Source organism: Delphinus delphis, chromosome 11, assembly GCF_949987515.2.
Source record: "Delphinus delphis chromosome 11, mDelDel1.2, whole genome shotgun sequence".
NCBI lineage: Eukaryota > Metazoa > Chordata > Mammalia > Artiodactyla > Delphinidae > Delphinus > Delphinus delphis.
Window position 1 is genome coordinate 76,756,056 of NC_082693.1, and position 10,830 is coordinate 76,766,885.

Below are 10,830 nucleotides of genomic sequence, written 5' to 3' on the forward strand. Positions count from 1 at the left end.
TGGAGGTGAAAGAAACTCAAAAGCCTGCAAGTAACATAAACGTGTTATCTACAAGTTGCTGAGATGCAGTGGATTGTTGCCAAGGGTAATACAGGCCCAGTGTTGATAGGTTTGTTTTTCAAGAGAAAGCAGAAATCTAGATTATTATGTGTAATCTCCCAATTTTTAAACATGGGCCACACGTTCTATATTTTTAGCCCCAAAATAAGCCTGTCCTGGTTAGGAATTCTGTTCAGCTGCTAGTAACACAGATGAGAAATAATACGGCTGATGGTAAAGCCTTAGTTCTGTCTCACCTGAAAGAAGTTCAGAGGTCAGCAGTCCAGGGCTGTGGGAAGCTCCATAAGGTCATCATGTTTGAATCACTTGGCTTGGGTTTCTTTCTAACAGTTGCTAGAATACACTGGAACTTGAATTCAAGGTTAACTAGCTGAAGATCCCTGGGCACAGCCGTTTATCTTTCTATGCCTGTTTCCTCATTTGTAAGATGGACCAGAACAGTACCTACCTCACAAGGTGGTTGTGAGAATCAAAAGAGATAATACATGAAAAGAACCTGGAGCACAGTGGGCCCCATAAATGTTGTGTAAGACACAATGAGCCCCATCCCCACTCTTTGACAACCTGGACCCTTCTACACTGTAATGACAAAGCAGTCCTTAGATATGCAAAGAGAGCTGGGCATAGGATAGATAAGAGCTGAATTGTTCTGTATTTTAAAATAAGAAGAACTCAGTTTCCTTTTTTTTTCCCCCATCTTAGAGCAGGAAATGACAGGAAAGAGAAGGGAAGAGAGGAGAAACAAGCAACATAGCAGAGTGCAGAAGGACAGTTACGAATATCTGATATTAATTTTGACATTGATAATCTTTTTGAAACGTAAGACCATCTGTCACCCCAAATCTTTAAAGTCTGTTAGGCACTAAAATATCTATCATGAGTAACTTTTAAAGGAAATATAAGAAGGGGGTGAGTACTACGGTGTGTTGATGTAGGATACAAATGGACAGCACGTATAGGACTGTATATATATATATTTTTTGTGGTACATGGGCCTCTCCCTGCTGTGGCCTCTCCCCTTGAGAGCACAGGCTCCAGACGCGCAGGCCCAGCGGCCATGGCTCACAGGCCCAGCCGCTCCGCGGCATGTGGGATCCTCCCAGACCGGGGCACGAACCCGTGTCCCCTGCATTGGCAGGCAGACTCCCAACCACTGTGCCACCAGGGAGGCCCAGGACTGTATATTCTAATGAATGAACTAATTCAACAGAAATGGGAAGGACTGGAAGTTTGGGGTTAGCAGATGCAAACTATTATATATAGGATGGATAAACAGTAAGGTCCTAGTGTATAGCACAGGGAGCTATATTCAATATCCTGTGATAAACCATAATGGAAAAATATATGAAAAAGAATATATATATGTATAACTGAATCACTTTGCTGTACAGCAGAAATTAACACAACACTGTAAATCAACTATACTTCAATTAAAATAAAAAAAAGAAAGAAATGGGAATCTGAGGCCAGAGGTTAACCTGCAACAACATAAACTCCGCCCTTCCCCAATCCTTGGATAGACTATCGGACTTTCTTCAAATGTAAAAGGAGGGGTGAGAGTTTTAAGTCCATTTCATCTAGATCTAAAGGAGCAGGAATACCCTAACAGCCATTTGACTTGCACAGCTATTACCTACCCTCTCCCAGTCAACCACACTCCTCATGACCCTTAACAAAATTGAACGGAATCTTCTGACATTGCCTCTACATCTGCAATAATCTTCTTCAAGTCAGGAAGAGCTTGAGTTGACTGTAATTCTAAAGGATGAATGGATGCTGATGGTGTTTCCTAGCAACGGCTGAAAAGAGATCAATATTATGTGATCTAAGCGCCACGAGTAGAAGCAAAAGATCCACTGAGACACAGTCAGAAGTAACATGGATTAGGTACCGACTGTCAGACCAGAACTGGCAATTGTAAGCTGATCTAACGTTAGGAGGCTGCACAGACGAAGCAAGAGCAAGAGCTGAGTTAGGCTAAAGGAGGCCTCATAAAAGGGACCCCCAAATCACAACGCCCCGTCAAAGCTCAGGTTTGGCACGACAGCCTTCGCCAGAGAAAACCAGTTCATCTGTCGAAAACTGAAGGTCATAGAAGGCTATCAAATAAATCTCTTTGATCTAGTTACAATGACATTTATTCCTATAAAGCCACATAGTATTAAATCAGACACTAATAATCATATCTCAGAAGAATAAAAACGACTCTCAAATGCTACTCTGTTCATAAATGTGGAAAGCACTGATTGTTAACCAAGTACCAGCTGAAGAATACTAATGTTCTATTGCATTTGTCGGGGGTACTTTTTACTGTCAACACACGAAATTCAGCTTGAACTTCACAAGCAAAAAGGGGATTGGGGGGAAGGAGTAAGTAATGGAATCAAAGAAGGTATCTAGGAATTACAGCAGCTCTGAGGAGCTAGAAACCAGGGATTAACACGCCTGGGACTCTTTCTCTTTCTGCTTTTATGGGTTCTTTATTTCCTTGGGCTTTTCTCTGAGGCTAAATCATGTCTGGTAACAACCCTGGAGCTCTATATAGTTTTGTGGTCCCAGGAGGAAAGAGAACTTACTAGCTTCACTTAGAAAAAATCCCAGGGGAGGATTTGTTACCCTAGGCTGGGCTGCATGCCTTCTCGTAGGCTACTAGCTGGGGCCAGGACGACGGTGCTAGCACTGGTCAGGCCTGGGCCACATGCTCATCCCTGGTGTAAGGACAGGAGGTAGGATACTCTGGTTAGCAGGGCTGGGATGGGAAGAAGTCCCTCAAAGAAAGGGGATGCTATATTCTCCAAAAGAGAAAAAACTGGCACCGAGCAGACAATAACACAGGTCCACCACGTTTATTGAACTGGCGATGAGAGTGATTTTCATAACCTGCTAGTATCCTTAGCTTGTCTAAGTTGTCTTGGCAAAGGCAAAACATTACAGGATCCACAGCTGTCTGGGATGTACTATGGATTCGGTTAAACCTTCCTAAATCATTTATAATTAGCCACCACAGGAAGTGGGACTTCAGCTGTACATCTCTGAAAATATCAAATCCCATTTTTCCCATAAATAAAAGGAAGGTATGATAAAGACAAAATCTAATATAATAGCTACATTTTGAACTTTGTTTCCAAATAGAATATTTATATTTATTAGGGATTTTTTTAATCAGTAAAATAATTCAAAATTAAGTTATTAAAATTTAAAGGAATGTTACATAAAATAACTTAAAAAAGTATCTCTCATTCTTGTACAGTGATCAGTATTGACGTTTAGTATTAGCTGAACTAGTTAATATTTATGATTCTATTTATTTAAAATGAGTAATAGTAAAAAGGCCTAAAATTGATCATGCTTTCGAGAGTTGTAAATCAGTAAACTAAATCATTACTATGTAAACATTTTTGTTAGGTTTTTGGATCTTTTGCCTATGGTTCTACCAAGATAATTAAGGTAGGATGATAATAATACTAGTGGCTACTAGGTGTCAGTTGCTTTACCTGACAACTCTGTTAGGGGGGTTTGATTATCCCTGTTACAGATGAGGAAACTGAGGTCCTAGAAGCTGTTAGTTGCCCAAAGCTAAAGTTAGTTGGCTAAAGGTCAACAGTAGAGTCAATTATCTCTCCAATCTTACCAGGCTGCTTCCCTGATTCAGCAGTGCTGGAAAGAAGAACAAAACTGTGTGGGATATTTGTTAATAAAATAGGAGTCTAACAATTGAGTGTCTGAAACAATTCTTGAATCATAAATTGTATAAATGTGTCTTATAGTTGGGCAAAAAAGTTAATTTCTAAGACTTCAAAGTGTTCTCCAAAAACCAGAGTAGACACATTTGTGGTGTGCAAAATGAGACAGTTGCTAATTCTAGGACCCTAAGAGAAATCTCAACATCAAACTTGATACGAGAAAACACTGATCAACAAGAAAAGAAGGCAAGGAAGCCGTTACTCAGTCAAAAGTCAGGGAACGACTGTGCCCCAAAAGACCACGAAAGAAAATGTGAGAATAAGATCTTAGCTCTTCTTCACCGATGGGAAACTAGTTAAGGGGGGTTTTAATTTAGGGTGTGGGGACTGTAAGGGAGCTTGGGCGAGCACAGCTATATGACAAATATTAATGTCCATCGCAATTCTCAAACTGAAAAATTCAGGTCAGCCTGGAGGTGAAGCTACCTCCAAAGGCAGCAGCCTTGTTTGGGACTTGCTGGTAAAGCCCTGCCTCAGCAAGGGAAGTCATCTGAGGCTACAGAGACATCCACAGTCCAAAACAAAGAGACGTTTGTCAATAGAGAACAGACTTGTGGTCGCCAACGGGGAGGGTGGGGGAGGGAAGGATTGGGAGTTGGGGATTAATAGATGCAAACTATATATATAGGATAAATAAACAACAAGGTCCTATGGAATAGCACAGGAAGCTATATTCAAGATCTTGTGATAAACCATAACAGAAAAGAATATGAAAAAGAATATATATATATGTATAACTGAGTCACTCTGCCATACAGTAGAAATTAACACAACATTGTAAATCAACTATGATTCAGTAAAATTAAGGTAAAAAAAAGAAGTGTTTGTCAAAGTTTCTCTATATTTTAGGACAAAGCCCCAGTAGATTTTTCTGAGATTCTACCCAAGCCAGAGATTCTTCCAGCCTCTTCTATTTGCTAACCAACTTTTGTGTGGCCTCATAATGCTCAAAAGCTTGGCATCCCTATCCTTTTTTTCCTCCCCCCCCCCACTTCCTTTCCACCCCCCAACTGCCCACCAGACCTTTACTCCAAGCCTCATCCACCCTCAAGCCACACTGCACTTACCTTCAGGTAATGGAATTTGTAGAAAGAGACTCAGCTTGATCTATATTAAGCACAATTGCAAAAAGGTGGACTAATCATATGGTGCTTGCCCAGGGACAAGGTAGTTTTTAGGAGGATCTCTAGTGGGGTGAATGTCACTTTCTTTTATGCTGAGGACACAGGATTACTGTCAATAACCTATTAGAATTGAGTTTTTAAAAAATTGAGATAACAGTCAAATAGCATAAAATTCACCTTATAAACCATTTTAAAGTGTACAATTCAGTAGTTTTCAGTATATTTACAATGTTGTGCCAACACCATCACTGTCTCATCCTAGAACACTATCTCATTCCATCATTCTCCCTCCCTTCCAGAAAAAAATCCCAGGCCTGTTAGTAGTCGATCCCCATTCTCAACCCTTTTTTAACTCACATGTCCTAACAGATTTTTACTGAGTTTTGTTTCTTGTAGTTTATATTATGAAAATAATAGGGTGAATTGTTTTATTCATTTTTCCAGCACAAAATTATGTTTTATTATTGTTTGTGCTTTTTCAAACTATAGGTGCCTCCCAGATTCTGTTGAGCAAACCTGTCTCCTGTGGGCATCCTCTCTTAGCAACTGGATTTGGCGCTATTAGATTCGATGATATTTGTGAGAGGTACATATTTTGTGTGGATGGCTTTTGTATGGTCAACTGCTTCTTCCATGAGTAAGTTTTTGTTTTTTCCACGTAGCTCAAGTTAGAGTTAATGTTCCTAGTGATTTAGACGAAACTCTTAACATTAAAAATTTATGGATCCTACTTGCAAAAAATTGCTTTTCATAAATGAACTATTTTTCATGATAACTTAATATGTAAATTTCAAATTAGGACACAGATTTTTCTGTCACATATTTTTTTCATCCTCTTTCTATTGCTTTGAAAGGAGTATCATAAATCCCTTAAAATCTTGGGGTTGATGCTTAGCCTTATTTATTGAGGTAAAAATGACTGTCCACTTTTTAGCAATTTTATTGTGGCTTAAAGTTCCAAGTCCAGGCTACATGAAGTCAGATCTGCAGACCTTTCTAACCGGAATCATCCAGTAGAACCATAACATACATGAATTTTAAAGACCTGGATATATCCTCCAATGCACATGCAGACACTTCATGGAATGTGGGCATCCACTTCAACACAAACTTTAAGTTTTTAAAATAAAGTTTTTTATTAGTTTATAGTACTAAATCCTAACAAACACTACTGGCCTATAAAATACCCATATTTATGAATCAAAAATTCCTAATCAGGGTCACATCTAATAAGGAAGACGATGCATACCAATAACAAATTTCATTACTACAGAGGAGAAGTAATAAAGTCATAAGGATGTTATAACCGTGAGGACATTCAGTTCCAAGTGAAAGAAGCCTAAATCAATCTAGATTCAGGAAAAAACCAAAACCAAAACCGAAACTCCCCCCAAAAAACCAGGGAAATCTAGTGGTTCACATAACTGAAAAGTCTAAGTGAATTCCAGTCTCAGGCACGTCTGGAGCCAGGTGTTAAACACTGTAATAAATCTGTCTTGTGCCTTATCTTGGCTCCACTTTCCTTTTCATTGACTTCACTTTCAGGCTCCCTGCCTTGGTGCAGGGCTCCCCAGCCACATCTGGCATCTATCCTCCAAGCTTCAAGTGTTACAGAATGAGGAATTCTATTTTCCAGTGTTTCCAACTAAAGTCCTGAGTTTCACTGGTCTGTCTTCAGGCACTTATTCATTCCTGAACCAGTCACTAAAGCCAGTGGGATACAATACTGAGAATTATTAGAGAGTGCATACATATCCACTGAAATATGGACTGAAAGCAGGGGAAGGATGGTCCTCAAGATAAGTCAGGATTCTATGCCAGAAGAAAGGAAAAGGGATGCGGGGCAAGCACAAACAGATGCCCAGACATATGCCTTCCAGGAACTGGATTAACTCCCCCATACATCTTGGTGGGTAAACCAGAACTGACGTGTGGCACAACTCCAGGGGACACCATTCATACTGTACTCACGTAGGTGAAATGCGCAACACAGTAGCGATTGTGTCTCCCCTTTGCCCTGGGACAGGAGGGCTAGATCAACACCAGACATCAACCTGGGAAACCACTTTTCTAAGGCCAGTACTGTCCCAAAGAATTTGTTAGACAATCTACCACTACATGTTCACTTCTGTAATTCCATTATTTCCCTAAGTCTTAGACAGACATTACTTTCCTGGAGCCAGTGCTAACAAATGTGGCTTGATTACGGTGCGCTAATGACGCAACTGCATTTCATACTTGTGGACCTTGGTACCAGTGGCTAAATTAACTCATATTTGAGAAGAATGTTATAAACAGGTTTTTTCTGTGGAAGCATGATTTAAAACAGGGATGCAGGCCTAGAGGTCTTTGCAAACCGATCACACAAGTGATTACAAACCCTTGATATAATCACCAGCCTTTTTGGAAACACAGCACGACATCATGGCAATTACTGTACTTTTTTCTTTCTCCTATAAAAATCGCTCAATGGGGCTTCCCTGCTGGCGCAGTGGTTGAGAGTCCACCTGCCGATGCAGGGGACACGGGTTCATGCCCCGGTCCGGGAAGATCCCGCTGGGCCTGTGAGCCATGGCCGCTGGGCCTGCACTTCCGGAGCCTGTGCTCCACAACGGGAGGGGCCGCAACAGTGAGAGGCCCGCGTACCGCAAAAAAAAAAAAAAAAAAATCGCTCAATGAAACATTTTCAGTTCTCTATTTATAATTATTTGCATGCTTTAATGTTATTCCCAAGTGCTTTTACTTCCTAAAATTTTAGAATTTGCTATTCAGGGCTGCTGCTGTTTGACTTCAGTCATCTCACCTCTAGCAACAATATTAAATCTGATCAATACTGTTTTACTTCAGGTGATAGCAGGTGTTCAGTAAATGCCGAATACACAGATTACTTCCTGGAATAAGTTTGTTCATGTCATTTCTCAAAAAGGAACGATAAATACTATGAAGAAAATAAAATAAGCACATTTATATAAATAGAATTTTTAAATAATAGGAAGTTTCAAGGGAGCTACTTTAGATTACATGGACACAGAACATCTTGCTGTGGAGGTGATATTGGTAAAGTGAGACATCAGTGATACAAAAGAGGAAGTAACACAAAGGTGTTACTATTCCAGGCAGAAGGAAGAGTAAGTGCAAAGGCCCCAACACAAGAATGAATCTGGTTCTTTAAAGAAAAGAAAGAAGGCTAGTGTGACTGACATGTGGTGTGTGATAGAGGGAGAAAACAAGAAAGATGATGTCTGAGAAATAGGGGCACGTCAGGAACACAAGCAGGGGCTCCCACAGACATTGGTTCATTGCTTCTTTTCTGTGAAGTTTTCTGCGTTTCTTGACCAGGGGGAGGGACTCTTCTGTGTATGACAAAGCAGAAGGCATTCTAAGCCCATGAATGTTAAGTGTTGGCCAAGGTATGATAGGATCCACACTGAGAATAACTGCCTATTTCCATGGAAACAGATCATAGCTCTCTCCAAAATGGAAGAAGTCCAATGAAATGAACTTGTCACCAAGAGGCTGCTGGACTTACACGTGTTTTACGTTGGGTTCCCCCAGAGGCTGACACTAAGACAAGGATTTGTGCTCAGGAGGTGAGCCCTGGAAGTACTTGGATGCTTTGTTCTAAATCTTCTTAAGTTCTAGGTTCCATCCTCAAGGTTCATTGGCAAAGCCCTTCCCAAAACTTTCACACCAATTTTCAATGTTTTTTTTTTTAAGCCTCTGACCACATAGCCAGTGATTGTTTTAGAGCCTGACTCAGGTCATGCTTTCTTCAAGCCAAAGTACATGATTGAAATCCTGCCTGAATGCTTTGCTTGAAAAACTTGAAAATTGCTTGAAAAGCATTTTGAAATCCTGCCTGAATGCATTGCTTGAAATCCTGCCTGATGAGATTTGCTCTTCAAGACAACCGCGAATAGGGGCTGCGGTATACAATAGTACACTTCCAGCTGGTAGTTCATATTGTTCAACATCTATAAGCCAGGCTTGACTTTTTCCATTCTCAATTAATTGGCCAACAACTCTCCACAAGGGCAAAGGGACAGACTGCTAGGGGCAGAGTGGGAATAGGGTAGTTAAAGGCACAGAGTGGGGAGAAGTCTGCTTACACAAAGTTAAAGCGCCTTCATGACCTGCTCTGGTCCCATCTGACGGAGTGCTACTGGAAACGGCAACTTTATGAGTAGGTGGATTAGATAGCAGCTTATGTCTCAGGGTCTCCAACATACCAGCAGCAAATGGGAGCTGTTTTGCAAAAGGAAAATGGTAATCTTCCTGAAGGGGGTATGGCCTTGTTCCAAAATCCTGTGGGCTTCCATTGTGATTCTCCTGGAGAGACTTGTTTCTGACTTCAGTATAGTATTCCAATCTTCCAGACACTTTGAGAGGGCTGAGGAGCAGAGCTTCTTGGACCACAGCCTGGGCCACCTAAAAAGACTGGTTTTGCACTGCCAACTTTTTAGGTCACCTGGTAAAAAAATAAGTGCAGAACACCTGTATGCTATTTGCTGTCTCTAAAATCCAGGGCACCTCGGGTACCGTGCCTTTCTTACTTGTAGAACAGGCAAGGTATAGCAATTTGTCCTTAACACTGAAGGGGCTATCTCAACATGTGCTAGACCACTGAATCCCTGAGAAATTCACTAGGGAGTCAAGTCCCTATATTTCTATGAGATTCAGATTCTATACTTGGCATATTTGTATCTTACCAAGGCATTTGGGTATCTGATATTTCCTGCTCTGCATCAACATAGTGGACTAATGTGACATCCTATGGTTTGGTGAGGCATTAAATGTCCTCGTGTAGCAAATGGCTAGAATTGACATCCATTGGACAGATTTGTCAAGCTATTTCTGTCCCTGCCAGGTAAAAGCAAACAACTGCTGATGGACTCTACAAACCAAGATGGGTAGAAATGCAGCGGTTAGACCAATAGTTAACATATCAAATGCCAGATACTGTATCAAGTTGCTCTAAGAAAGAGAACATTGAATAGCATCTACAATTCAGATCATCTCAAGATTAAGTCTTATCTTATAGGCTGCTGTCATCCTCCAAGACCTATCAATCTTTCTCACTGGTCAAATGGAAGAACACTGTATATTTGGGCATGACAGGAATGACCACATTTGTATCTTTCTACCCTTTGATGGTTGTATTTAACTCTGTAATAACCCCAAAGATACACTGCTTTTTCACTTATTATTTTGGTAAGGAAGGAATGCTCCAGTGGCTTCCCCTTGGCCTCCTACCAGAAGAACACTTACTCTCCTCAGGGCAAGGAGCCAACGTTGAGATTCTGCAAAGGGTGTCCAACCACCTACACTTAGGAACCGAAGAAATAAAACAAGGGGTGGGGGAAAGGGAAGGAGTTCAGTTGTTCCCATGGGCTTATGGTGAAATGGGGTCCAATCTGCTGCCCATAGCCTGTATTTTGATCAGTGGGCCATGGTGCTCTCAATCCCCCCGAAGTTGGTGCTAATTTGGAACAAGCATCCACTGAAACTTTGGATATTTCTTTTTTCTAAGTACACATATCTATTCATATCACACAGCCCTTAAGTCAAGAGTTCTAGCCCTGAGAATTAACTCAGGTGTGAGAATTAAGAGAGAAGCTGTGATCTAGCTCGATTCAAGTGACTATAACCCAGACCTGCAAAGTTGGCTTTAAAAAAAAAATTGGATTAAGAACTAAGGTAGCTGCCTGTTGCTTTCATTCCTAGAGGCCCTACAATAACTTTACCACAGTCAGAGATTGTTGCAGATCAGACCATTTCCTAATTACCACCTCTGTCCACCTTCTCCCTCCCCATGAGAACCACACCCATTTTTTTTTTCTAATAGGTGAACCTCCAGCATACCCGACCCAGAAGGAACTGCAGCCAGGACAGAATTTCTAACT